The sequence below is a fragment of the Schistocerca gregaria genome, chromosome 1 (assembly GCF_023897955.1).
Source record: "Schistocerca gregaria isolate iqSchGreg1 chromosome 1, iqSchGreg1.2, whole genome shotgun sequence".
Classification (NCBI taxonomy): domain Eukaryota; kingdom Metazoa; phylum Arthropoda; class Insecta; order Orthoptera; family Acrididae; genus Schistocerca; species Schistocerca gregaria.
Window position 1 is genome coordinate 644340798 of NC_064920.1, and position 14646 is coordinate 644355443.

Consider the following 14646-nt stretch of genomic DNA (forward strand, 5'->3'; position numbering starts at 1 on the left):
ATAATGGTATGTATACGCACTTACCATTATGTTCGTGAAACGTACTAAAGACAGTATATTTAGAAAAATAACATACATCTGAGTCATCTGAATCGTTAGGAATGTGGATCCCTCTCGAAGATATTAGTATCATTGGAAGTATATCCCTCGTCTTCTGGCATGTTCACTGTTGCCATAATCTCGGAGATGTTTTTACTTGCCGCCATTCTCTCCGTCGCTTACCATTATGTTTCCGCAACAGACGGACACTGGCACTTACCATTAAGCTCCGCCCTGACATCTGTGAGTGAATTTGGAACTACTCGTAAGTTTACTGCATTGTGCATCCCACAGGTGGTGTCATTAGCCATTGTGTTCCTCCGAGCAGCTCAGTTATTGTAATTAAATGTTCTGTAATTTAGGTACATATATTATATATGCCTCATAAAATCCTTTCAGTTTACAGTACCTAAAATTTTGTAACTATGATGTAAATTTCCAGTTATCTTAGCAAAACTATAGTTAGAATCAGTAAAAATAATGTATTTTATTGGAAAACTGACAAATGAAATATGTACTTGGAGTTACTCCATGGATGTACATCATAAGCTGTTAAATAAAATAAAGAAAAAAAATCTTACACTAAAAAGTGTTTGCGTCATCTGTTCATTTGTCATCTGTGTTTACAGAGTAAATTTTAAAATGGCAGATACGTAGCAAAAAGTCCGCAACGAATTTTCTTTATTATGCATCGTTTCCCTATTCGCCGTAGGATCAACCGCCCTGCAGCAAACAGGGCAACGATGAATAATAGTAATGACAATAATAAAAAACAAAATGAGTCACTGTGGGCTCTTGGCTGCAAAGAGCTAAGCAAAGTAACGAACTCCATTCGACCTGGTGCCTGGAGACTGTTGACCTGTATTCAGCCAGTACTGACCTAAGCCGCAATCTCATGTTGAATTGTGACAGCACAGCAGAAAAAAGTAGGCCGTATTTGTTCTAAAGTAGACTGCAGTAAGAATGTTGTGTTAAGATGATGATGGAAGATCTTGGAGGAGTGCCTTCAGGGGCATATTTATTGTTACACTTCTTTTACTTCCTAATATTATACGTAGTTTATAACAAGAGTGACTTACATTAGAGGTGAAGTGTAGAATTTACTACCGCAGTGCGACAAGTAAACTGTCCCGACATAGTATGAATCGCTATCTAGAGTTCAGAGTGGAATTTAATATTCTGATGCAAAAGTTGCTGGTACACTTCAAGCAGGGAATTGAAAAACTGAACTATAGCTCATTGGTCGCTTTTATAACTTCTAAGAATATAATGTGTCTGAAACATGTTTAAATTCTAGACAGCGTAAGCAGCTCACGTGAGCTGAAATGATTTTTGTTAATGCTTGCTTCGAAACAAATTCTACATCCTTATAGCGCCATGTTATCAGTACTGTTAACGTCACTCTCAGCCGCTCATGTGGAGAAATTGCTCTCCTATTATACTAGGACTTATGAGCGCCAAAAGACAATTATTCGTTTTTAAATCCATCTTCAAATTACGAAGTCAGTCATCGAATTCACTCTGCAACTCATTAAGTAAATTTATACGATAAAACTGCCTTTGCTTAAGCAGCCATTGTTAAATAATTTTGACACTTCTTTTTGCATCTGACATTTTCTTTCCTTTTGTTTTTTTGCAACAGAATTTGCGAACACGGAGATAACAAGATTTCCATCATTTCTGAATAAATGAAATAAGCGTTGAGGTTACTATGGGGTGTAATCGCTTGCAACACCGACAGATAGCGGGCGAGCAGTTGATTGGAACTTGTTGGAGAGAAGAAAACAGCATTTGCAGCCATCTATTGCATACACAAACTTTTGTGCAAATAGATTGTTGCATGTGGACATGGCTTAACAAATGATTGTCCACTATAATCGAGCGCTGCCCAGAAAAAAAAATCGTACATATCTGGATCATTAACATAACATGAGGGGCTTTGCCCGTACGAACTCTGTAAGCTATTCAATAACTCGCATTTATGTTAATTACAGGTTGGAGGGGGGGAGGGCGGAGATAGGAAAGGAAAGGGAAATAACTATTGATGTCAGCTGCAGGGAGAGTTTAGCAAAGTCAGTGGCAATGAGTGAAAATGTGTGCCGGAACGGTATTCGAACCCAGAATCTCCATGCTGTTGCATTAACCACTGTGCCATCCGAATACAGTATGTATCGTAATTCCGTGGACTACTTCAGCATGCCTCCTGGCTGACATACATTCTCAGCTAGCGCAACCTATCAGCAGTCCACATCTATGTTCTTCATGCTCGCTACTTTGATATTCCCATTGGAGGTTGAACATGATTGTGCATCTGCACAGAATGTTGTGCATTCAGTATCCATCAAGGCAACTCAGTTATATGAATGTGAGGTGTCTGTTCCTGTGGAACCATGTGGAATGCACAGCTGTGACACATACTATGTAAATTGAACATGGAGGAGGGGATGAGTGGGGGAAGGAAAGGAATTGTTGATATCGACTGCATTGGGACTTTATGTGGAATCAGCAGCAATGAGTGAAAATGTATGACGGACAGAATGTATCCGAAAGAACAGACACCATGCATTCGTTTAATTGATACATCTCGATGGGCAATGAATCCACCACCTTCAGTGCGGATGCACAATCACATTCAACCTCCTGTGGAATCATAAATGGTGAGCATGAAGGATGTGGACAGGGACTCCAGATTAGTGGTGCCTGGTGAGAATGTGAGTCTGCCAGGAGGTGTGATGAGATAGTCTGCGCAATTGAGGCGCATTGACCAGAATGCGCATTGGTTAACACAGCTGCCTAGCAAGCAGGAGATCCTGGGTCTAAATCTCATTCCAGCACACATTTTCGCTTATCAGCGCTGATTCTGCATGAAGTCCCAATGCAATTGACATCACTAGTTCCTTCCCTTTCCTTTCCTTTCTCCCTCTCTACCTTCTGTTTACGTGATATTTGTCACAGTTGTGGATTATGCTTGATGTCTGTTCTTTCAGACATATCTGAAAGAACAGATGCCATACATTCATATAACTCTCATTAAACTGTGAATGGAGAGTAGATATCAGAGTCACAAGTGTTTTCAAAAAAAAGTTTTTGTGCTTTCAGTTATATTTCAATCACAATGATGTGTGGTCTAAAATGTATCTAACAGTAAACTACATGCTATCAAACCTTTTCACTATAAGATTTGTAAATCAAGTGGACGTGCTCAACAAATAGCATCATTTCACAGTGATTGTTACAAATTATGAAAAAATAAATGGTTTATTAAGAAGCTAAAATGCTACGCTAACACATGTACAAAAATTAGATTTTTTATCTGCATACCTTTTTCAAGATCGATTGAGAAAATATACGAGACTAAAAAAAAATCACAAAAAATGAAAAGTATGCATTTTCTTCTTTCAGGAGATAGAAAAAAATGTGGTTTTATCTTATAAACTGCCAAGAGTTTTTACAGTACGAAAATCTGGAATTGGATTTTTCCCTTTTTTTCTTCCTTCTGGCCCGACGTGCAGTGTGAACTTTCAGAATGGTAGCTTGAGACAGCTAGGCATGATCCAGCCCAGTGTGCAGTGTAAATGCCACCTCAGGCAAAGCATTGTCAAAAATTTTCAAGAACCCTGCACCATTCAAATTATCTTGTAAAATAAGGGGTCCAATTATGTGACCTCCAAGAATTTCAGTCCAAATGTTCACTGAGAATCTTAATGGTAACTTCTCATACATTTTTAATAGCCCTGTGGTGACTGTAAACCTTTATTTTGTATCTCCATGTATAGGTTCCTTATTACCAAAATGGTCAAAATTTCATTTTCTGCAATTTCCCAAATTTTTAAATCATCATTCTGTTAAACCTGTGCATGTATATGATTAGGACAAGTACAATGAAAAAGACTGCTAACATATTAAAGCTTTTCCACAGTAGAAAACACTCATATACCCACACAACTCACACACATGGCTACTGTCTTAGTGTGTGATGAAGTAGCAATCTGCTGGGAAGGGTAGTGTCTTTCCTAACCAAAAATTGAAAGTCCAAGATGGAATAACAATAATATGGAAAGGCACTACCTACCCTGACAGATTGCTGCTTCATCACACGCAGTCACACACTGAGGCAATAGCTATGTGTGTGTGTGTGTGTGTGTGTGTGTGTGTGTGTTGTTTGGATGTGAGTGTGTTTTCTACAGCAGAAGACATATTTTAAGTACATATTTTACGTCCATGAAAAAATAATGTTTCTCTATGGCACGTTCAATGTAATCTGTCTACATCTGTATTTCATATTCCATGTTTTGCTGCAGTTCTGGAGATGATCATTGGTGGCTGAAACCGGTACTCTAAGGACCAGCCGTTTTGTGAGCATTGGCAGAAATAAAAGAAATTTATTCAACACTTCCGGATCACTGTTTTAATCAGCAACTATGTTGCAGCTTGTGATACACGTTTTAATTACAGTTATTTTGAAAATTAATAACCAAGAAATGTAACCAATGAAGCAATATTTACAAACACTGAAGAGTCAAAGAAACTGGTACACCTGTCTAATATCATGTAGGTTCTCCGTAAGAATGCAGGAGTGCCGCAACATAACGTAGCATTGACTCAGCTGATGTGTGAAGTAGTGTTGGAGGGAGTTGACACCACGAATGCAACAGGGTTGTCCATGAATTTGTAAGAGTACCAGGGGGTGAGAATCTTTTCTGAACAGCATGTTGCAAGGCATCCCAGATATGCTCAATAATGTTAATGTGTGGAGAGTTCAGTGGCCAGCATAAGTGTTTAAACTCAGAAGCGTGTTACTGGAGCCACTCTGTAGCACCTATGAATGTGTGGGGTGTCACATTGTCCTGCTGGAATTGCCCAAGTCCATCAGAATGCACAATGGGCATGAATGGACACCGGTGATTAGACAGGATGCTTACATATGTTTCACTTGTAAGAGGCTTATCTAGACATATCACGGTCCCCTATCATTCCAACTGCACACACATCACACCATTAAAGAGCCTCCACCAGCTTGAACAATCCCCTGCTGACATGCACGGTCCATCGATTTGTGAGATTGTCTCCATAGTCATATGCATTCATCCATGTGATGCAATTAGAAATGAGACTTATCGGACCAGGCAATATGTTTACAGTTATCAGCAGTCCAATGTTTGTGTTAATGGGCCCAGGCGAGGTGTAAAGCTTTGTGTCATGCAGTCATCAAGGGTACACGAGTGGGTCTTCGGCTCCGAAAGCCTATATCAATGATGTTTCATTGAATGATTCATAGGCTAACACTTGTCGATGGCCCAGCATTGAAATCTGCAACAATTTGTAGAAGGGTTGCACTGCTGTCACATTGAACGATTCATGATTCTCTTCGTTTGTCATTGGTCCCATTCTTGCAGGATCTTTTTCCTGCTGCAGCGATGTCAGAGATTTGATGTTTTACTGGATTCCTGATATTCAGGGCATACTTGTGAAATGGTTGTATGGGAAAATCTCCACTTCATAACTATCTCGGAGATGCTGTGTCCCATTGGTTGTGCGCTGACTATAACAACACATTCAAACTTACTTAAATCTTGATAACTTGCCATTGTAGCATCAGTAACTGATCTAACAACTGCACCCTTGCTGTCTTATTACAGCACCATATTCTGACTATTTACATATCTCTGTATTTGAATATGCATGCCTGTACCAGTTCTTTGGTGCTTCAGTGTCTGATGTGTCTTGTGAAAGGAGATGATGTCAACAATTGCTACCAATACACTGCTTCAACAATCAGAAATTTTTGTAACAATCATTTGCAATTTTACTTCAAATGCATATTGTGCAATTACTATGAATTCTGCACACATAAATGTAACATGAAAGCAGCTGGAGTGTCCCATATCATTACCTAATATATGAGCAACCATGATTCTATTTTTAAGAAGTATTTGTAATTTTAAGTTGAGTTTAAATTAGTTGCATAACCAGATGTAAATGTGCATTCATGTAATTTATTCATTGCTTGATTAATACTTAAATGAGATGTTACAAAGAGATCCAAGGAATTTCTCCATATAACATTTAAAATTGATGGCAGTCATTTCTTAAATGATTTAATTGAGGCAGTATTCTTGACATCACAGAGTGCACTTAAGCATGAGCAGAAGCACACCAATATTTATTTATTTTTATTCTATTTTGAGGGTGTGTGTTGGTGATCGCTTGATAGTTGTAGGATGATGAGTGGACTACGCAGCCATAATGGTGCTTGGCTTGGTTTAACAATCATTAGACTTTGAAAATTCCTTGAGGATGCAAGTTGAATAGGTTGAAACTTCTAGGGACTTAGATGCTATTCCTTGAGTGTGAATTCTGGACTCAAAATTTTTATGAAACATAGAATTACTTGTGCAGTTTTCGGTGATTGTTTTTTTGGGACTTTGTGTGGTGTCTCTCTGGAATATGTGAGTACGTGACAGAAGGCATCTGCCAATTGTCTGACTCCTCCAACTACCAGCTCTGCCATGGTGATGTGATCCCGGACTTCCAATATAACCTCCAATCTCTATTCAAATCCCATCACATAATCTTTCGCCTGAATCAGTCTCCTTCCACACCCCAACATCCTGCACAACCACCTTCCCATGAATCCAACAATCCTGGATACCGTACTGTAACTTACACTACAGGCCATTAAAATTGGTACACCAAGAAGACATGCACATGATAAACGGGTATTCATTGGACAAATATATTATACTGGAACTGACATGTGATTACATTTTCACGCAATTTGGGTGCATAAATCCTGAGAAATCAGTACCCAGAACAACCACCTCTGTCCATAATAACGGCCTTGATACGCCTGGGCATTGAGTCAAACAGAGCTCGGATGGCGTGTACAGGTACAGCTGCCCATGCAACTTCAACACGATACCACAGTTCATCAAGAGTAGTGACTGGCGTATTGTGACAAGCCAGTTGCTCAGCCACCATTGACCAGATGTTTTCAATTGGTGAGAGATCTGGAGAATGTGCTGGCCAGGTCAGCAGTCGAATATTTTCTGTATCCAGAAAGGCCCATACAGAACCTTCAATATGCAGTTGTGCATTATCTTGCTGAAATGTAGGGTTTCAGAGGGATCGTTGAAGGGTAGAGCCACGGGTCGTAAAACATCTGAAATGTAACGTCCACTGTTCAAAGTGCCGTCAATGTGAACAAGAGGTGACCAAGGCGTGTAACCAGTGGCACCCCATACCATCATGGCGGGTGATAAGCCAGTATGGCGATGACGAATACACGCTTCCAATGCACGTTCACCGCGATGTCACCAAACATGGATGCGACCATAATGATACTGCAAATAGAACCTGGATTCATCCAAAAAAATGACGTTTTGCCATTCGTGCACCCAAGCTCGTCGTTGAGTACACCATTGCAGACGCTCCTGTCTGTGATGCAGCGTCGAGGGTAACCGCAGCCATGGTCTCCGAGCTGATAGTCCATGCTGCTGCAAACATCGTCAAACTGTTTGTGCAGATGGTTGTCGTCTTGCAAACATCCCCATCTGTTGACTCAGGGATCGAGACGTGGCTGCACGATCTGTTACAGCCATGCGGATAGGATGCCTGTCATCTCGACTTCTACTGATACGAGGCCATTGGGATCCAGCACGGTGTTCCGTATTACCCTCCTGAACGCACCGAGTCCATATTCTGCTAACAGTCATTGGATCTCAACCAACGCAACCAGCAATGTCACGATATGATACACAGCAATCACAATAGGCTACAATCTGACCTTTATTAAAGTCGCAAACGTGATGGTACACATTTCTCCGCCTTACACGGGCATCACAACAACGTTTCCCCAGACAAAGTCGGTCAACTGCTGTTTGTGTATGAGAAATCGATTTGAAACTTTCCTCATGTCAGCATGTTGGAGGTGTTGCCACCGGTGCCAACCTTGTGTGAATGCTTTTCAGAGAAAAGCTTACCATTTGCACATCATAGCATCTTCTTCCTATCAGTTAAATTTCGTGTCTGTAGCATGTCATCTTTGTGGTGTAGAAATTTTAATGGTCAGTAGTGTATTACTGTGTTCCCACTGAAAGACTCTCCGCACTTGTCAATGAGCTCCTGTAACAAACATCCCATAGCCTAGCCTCTTGTGTTAAAGATAAAACCACTACCTTCACTGATTCTCGACCATTTCCACCTGGATCCCCACTCATCAATGATGATGCCACTTTCCTATACACTAACAATGCCATACCCACGGCAAAGCTGTTAATGAACAGTGCCTCTCCCAATATACTTCCAACTCCAAACTCACTACCTCATTATTTATATATCTAATCAACTACATCCTCAACATAATTTCTTCTCCTTTGAGGGGAAGATATGTAAAAAAACTATACGGATTGGTCATTAACACTTGCATAGCACTATCCTATGCCTATCTATTTATGGGCCATCATAGGAAAAGCTGCTAGCTTCCCTAACCCCCAATCTGGTCTAGGTTCACTGATGATATCTTCACAACCTGGACCTAGAGCCATGACACCTTCTCCTCATTCCTTCAAAATCTCAACACCTTCAACCCATTTGCTTCACCTGGTCTTCCTAAGCCCAATGCACCACCTTCTTGGATGTTTATTTCCATCTATGTGATGGCTCAATCCATACCTCTGTCCACATCAAGCCCATTCACCATCAACAGCAACTGCTATTTGACTTCTGTCATGCCTCTCACACTAAAAAATTGTTCTATACAGCCTGGCCACTCATGGATGCAATATCTGCAGTGACAAGAGTTGCCTTGCCCAGTGTGCTGAAGATCTCACAAAGTCCTTCATAGACAGATGCTATTCCTCAAACACAGTCCACAAACACATTTGCCATACTATATTCTCATGATTTCCTAGTCCTCCCACTAGTCTCAGGAACCGGCTGCAAAGAAGTACCTCCCTAATCAAACAATGTTATCCTGGACAGGAGCAACTGAACCATGACCTTCACCAGGGCTTCGACTATTACTGTGTCTGGAAATGGGGGACATCCTACCCACCCGTCTCTAAGTGGTATTCCACTACCCACCCAACCTAGACAACGTCCTGGTCCATCCATCTGCCACCCCCACTCCCAGCCTCTTGCCATTGGGATCACAAGATCTACCCAGTTCACCCACCCAGCACATCTACTCTAGTCTTGTCATAGGCTTATATCCTGTCCCATCAGAGGCAAGGGTCACCTGTGAAAGCAGCCGTGTCATATACCAGCTTTGTATAGAATTTTATGTGAGCATGACCACCAATCAGTTCTCTACCAGAATGAATGACCACTGCCAAACTGTAGCCAACAGCAAAGTTGACAGACCCGTGGCAGAAACGCTGCTGTGCACAATATGCTGTGTTCCATGGCTGCCTCATAACCTGTTTCATATGGATCTCCCCCTCCAGTTTTCAGATGGGAGTTATTCTTGCAATATATCCTCCATTCCTGTAATTCTCCGGGCCTCATCCTCTGCTAAGCCACAGCACCCACACCTGCTACTCAACTATCTCCCCTTCTTGTATCTTGTCACCCCTCTGAATCCCCTTCTTCATGCCCCAGTCATAGTCCACCAGTCAAACCAACTCCGGTTCCAGTGTGTTGCATTCCCATCCCTCTCACATTCCTAACCCACGTCTCCTGCCCTCCTATGAGCCATCAGTCACCTTTACCCAACACTGCCTCCTGCTTTTATCTCTTGTCTCCCTCTACTTACCTCAACTGACACATCATCACACACCTGTCTACCAGTCAAACTGCAGCACTGGCATTGTGATTTTGGCTGGAAGAAAATGAGGTAGGATGAAAAAAGTAATGGGATTTTTTATTTTTCTTGAAGAATCTTTATTTATTCATCAACATTAACTTTGTCCCCTCCAAAGTAATCCCTTTCAGATATAACACACTTGTGCCAGCACTTTTTCCAATCTTGGATGTACTTCTAGAACTCACTTTTCGTTATGGTGTTCAGCTCCTGCAAGAATTCCATTTTTATCTCATCAGTGGTGGCAAAACAATGCCCTTTCATGATTCTCTTCATTCCTGAGAATAGAAAGAAGTCACTGTGGACAATATCTAGTGAATACAGTGGCTGGGGAAACACAACTGTTTTATTTTTTGCCACAAAAAAATCATGAACAAGCATTGAGCGGAAGCATTATTGTGATGAAATTTCCACTAGTGGTTTTGACACAGTTGTGGTCGTTTTCTTCAGACTGTTTCATGCAAACAGTGCATAAATTCCAGGTAGCGTTCCTTACTGATCATACGACTATAAAGGAGGAACTCATGACGTATCATCCCATTGTAATAGAAGAAAACAGTGATAAGAACCTTCATATGTGATTGAACTTGAATTTTTTCTGGTCTTTGCTCTTCAAGCAGTTTCCATTGGGACGACTGAGCCTTGCTTTTGATGTCATACCTGTATACTCATGTTTCATCACCTGTTGTAACCTTCTTTAGAATTAGACTTCATTCAGTGATTCCTGGGTAGTGTCTATGCTATGTCACTTTTGGTTGAAAAGAAACAATTTTGGAGCAAACTTTGCTGCTACAAGTTTCATGTTCAAAACATCTGAAAAAATTTCTTGGTGTGAGCTAAAGTGTTTGCCAACATCATCAGCAACCTCTCTGATGGTGATTCAGTCATTTACCACAATCATTTTCTTTACTTCTTCCATATTGTCACCAGTAATTTAAATGCTGGGGCATCCAGGGTGGACGTAGTCTTCATCTGTTTGGCCATCTTTGAAACATTTATACCAATCGTCACCTTTTGACTTACTATTAGCAGATTCACTAAAAGCCACAATCACAACATTTCGAATGCAATGCTGCACTTTATTCAATTTTTCAAGCAAAATTTAATGCTAATTCTTTAATCCATCTTTCTCAAAAGTAAAAATTTGCCGAGCACTCAAAAACCCTTATAACTTTTTCAACTTTGAACAATAAACTGAATATTCAAAATAGTTGGAAATGTAAACATACACAAGGAACATGTGTATCAACATGATAAAAACATGAAAATGGGATGTGTATAGGCCGCGAAATTAAAGAATTACCATTGCCTTTTTAATCACACCTGGTATCGCTGTACAGGTGTGTATGTGTATTATCTAGATCATTAATGTAATCACCTGGAAGCTAGTTTAGTTTTCAGTTTTTTTTGTACCTTTTGCCAAGTCCACCTTTCTACTATTTAGTTGGTGTTTTTCTTTACTCTCAAATTATTTATATTCTACCAAAACTTTCCGTACCACATTTCATTGGATTATGTTTTACAAATTCTGGGGTCAATGTCTCTAGTCATGCTGTATAGGTAGGGACCTTGGAAAGAGGAATATGGACAGTGAAAACTCAGCACACAAGTATCAATGTCTATTCTACAAGGAAAGCAAATAAGCTTCTACCATGGGATGATAAGCTATTGGTAAATTTTGATTACGGTACAAAGAACCCCACCAATGTGTATCTACTTTTTGTCTCATGGGCAACTGTTACCAAGATGGGAACTTTCAGTGACAAAAGTGCCTGTTCAAAGATTAAGTATCCGCTAGGCTATTGAGATTTATGGAGCAGGCAATAAAACTAAATTGGGTGTATGGCATGTATTTACTGACACCCAACATCAGCCGTAAAGTCTCTTCGGAGGGAAGTGCTACCAAAATTACTTGGAGAACTTCCTCTTGAAATTTGGGCAAATATTCAGAGCAAGAGGAAGCGGTGTAAGATGTAATGTAATCAGTTTAGTAGCCATCTAGGTTCCTGAATTAAAATCCCGTCATTACTTGACCATTATTAATATAATTATTTTCAAAGGTATCTGGTTTCATTTTCCAAAGACACTAGCTTCATGCTTTTGCAAACTGTTATCAGTAACAAATGTTTTAGCAGATATTATCAAAAGATAGTTTCTTGGTTTTATTTTACACTGCAGTTAGTTGAAATTGTTCATTGCAGTTGTAGAAAACCAAATTAATGTTGGGAACAGAAACAAATGTAATGTACTATGATATGTTTATGGTCACATCCAACCTATTGACAAACAACCTGCAACTGACTACACCAGACACAACAGATGCAAATAGTACACTGTGTTTGCATCAACTAAATACATGCGAAATTATTTTATGATACTTCTCGATAGACTGAGCAACAAAGATGCTATCAAGGTGCTTATGTCGGTAAGCTTATGGTATTTAGAAATGCTTAGTCACATAAACTAATGTATACACTGTTAGATTTGGTTGATTATAGCTACTTTCTCACATTGCAGTAGAAATGGTGCTAATTACTCTGACTTTGGTAATTATTATATCTGTAACCAAAAAAAACAAGTTAACAGTGAGAAATACTACGAAACAAACACAATATACTTGTTTTACTGTAGACCTGATACATCAACTTTACCCCATCCACGTCCTCTCCCACTACAACAACAGTGGTTAGCATTGGGTATTGCCATTCAATTCAATTTTTATTATCACATAACATGCCTTATACAATCAAAGATTGTGACATAGGTGACTTGTCAGTTTTACACTATATATAACAATACTAAAAATAGACAATAAACTAATAATATATATGGTGTAACATCTTCAAAGAGGTATTTTAATTACAATTACAATGCATTGTTACCATTCATGAAATCTTCTACACTATAGTAACATTTGTCTTTCAGATATTTTTCCAGGTCTCTTTTGGTACCTTTTACATTTGGGTCATCCATATCTTTCCATATTTTATTTACAAATTTCATGCCCATATAGTATGGGTTTTTTTCATTTGATTTTAAACGGTGGGTAGGTAACATGTAGCTCGTTCTATGTCTAGTATCATATTGATGCAAGAAGAGGCTGCCCTCAAAACGTTGTGGGTTTCTTTTCGTGAAAGTGAGAGTTTCATAGATGTATATGCTAGGAATGCTCATTAGATCCAGTTTTACAAATAAAGGTTTGCAGTGTTGCTTTGGTTTTGCTCCCACCATTGCTCGAATAATTCTTTTTTGTAGTCTAAAAGCTCTAAGTAAATTTGTTTTTTCAGACCCCCCTAAAATTATACTATACCTAATGACTGAAACAAAATATGCATTATATACAGTTTTTCTTACAGCTAAATCAGATATTCATAATATTCATAATATATACAAGGCTATTCAGTCAACCCAGTATGTTGTCCATATGGTGACTCCATAACAGGTTTTTATTGACTAACATGCCAAGGAATTTGACACAGTCTGCCGTCTCTAATTTTTTGTCCATATACCTTATTTCACTTATAGACTGTGCAGATTGTTTTGTGGTAAAATGAACAATATCTGTTTTTGTAAAATTTAATGTCAAGTTATTGTTTTTGACCCATGCCTCCACTTCCCCAAGTGTTTGTTCAATATGACGAATTAGGTCTACCTCATTTTTACAACAGACTACAGCTGATGAGTCATCTGCATAGAGGATAGTATTAGACTGGACCTGACATGGCATATCATTAATATAATATAGAAAAAGCAGTAGCCCTAATATTGAACCCTGTGGAACACCTAATTGAGTGTTTTTCCAGCAAGAGAGAAATTTCTTGCTGTTGATGTTAATAAGTACGTTTTCTGTTTGCCAAGTATGATGTCATCCAGCTAAGAGATTTGCCTTGAAAACCATAGCGTGCCAATTTTTGGAGAAGCAGGTCATGATTTACTGTGTCGAAGGCTTTGGACAGATCACAAAAGACGCCTGACACACACATTCTATCATCAAGACATCTGCTGACTTTTGTGACTAATTAATTTATTGCATGGATTGTGCTGCAACCTTTTCTGAAACCATTGATTGCCTAAGATAATGCTGTTAGATGAATTGTGATTTTCAATCTGATCAAATGCATTTCTTTCAAATATTTTTGAGAAAATTGCTAACGGTGAGATTGGCCTATAATTGCCCAATTCATCTTGTTTGCCTTTTTTATGTATGGGCCGAACTTCTGCATATTTTAATCGATCTGGGAAACATTCCTCATGAAATGATTGGTTGATTATGAAAGATAGTGGATATGCAATACTGTGACAGACTATTTTTATTATTTCAGTGGGGACCTCACCCCACACCACAGATTTTGAATTTTTTAGGGACATTATGATTTTGATGACATCTGAGATGGAAACATGAGAAAACTTAAAACATGTGCAATTGCTATCTGTCATATTTGGCTTTGTATTTGGTTGTGAACAGTTACCAAATTTGTTACAGTTTATGAAAAAGTCATTGAATGATTCACAAATGGCACTGAGTTCTGTAACAGCTCTACCATTTATCACTATTTTAGAAGGGCATTTTCTCTCTGCCTCACTGCCAACTTCGCTTCTTATAACAGACCAAACAGCTTCTGATTTGTTTTTTGCATTTGAAATGAAGTCATTATTTGCAGTACGTTTTGCTAGTTTAACTATTTTGTCAAATGTTTTTTGTACGCACTTACATACTTAAGAAATTGAGGGCTTCGATTTACTTTTGCCTCCATATGCAGTTTCCTCTTAGTATCACTAGACACACTAATTCCTTTTGTTACCCA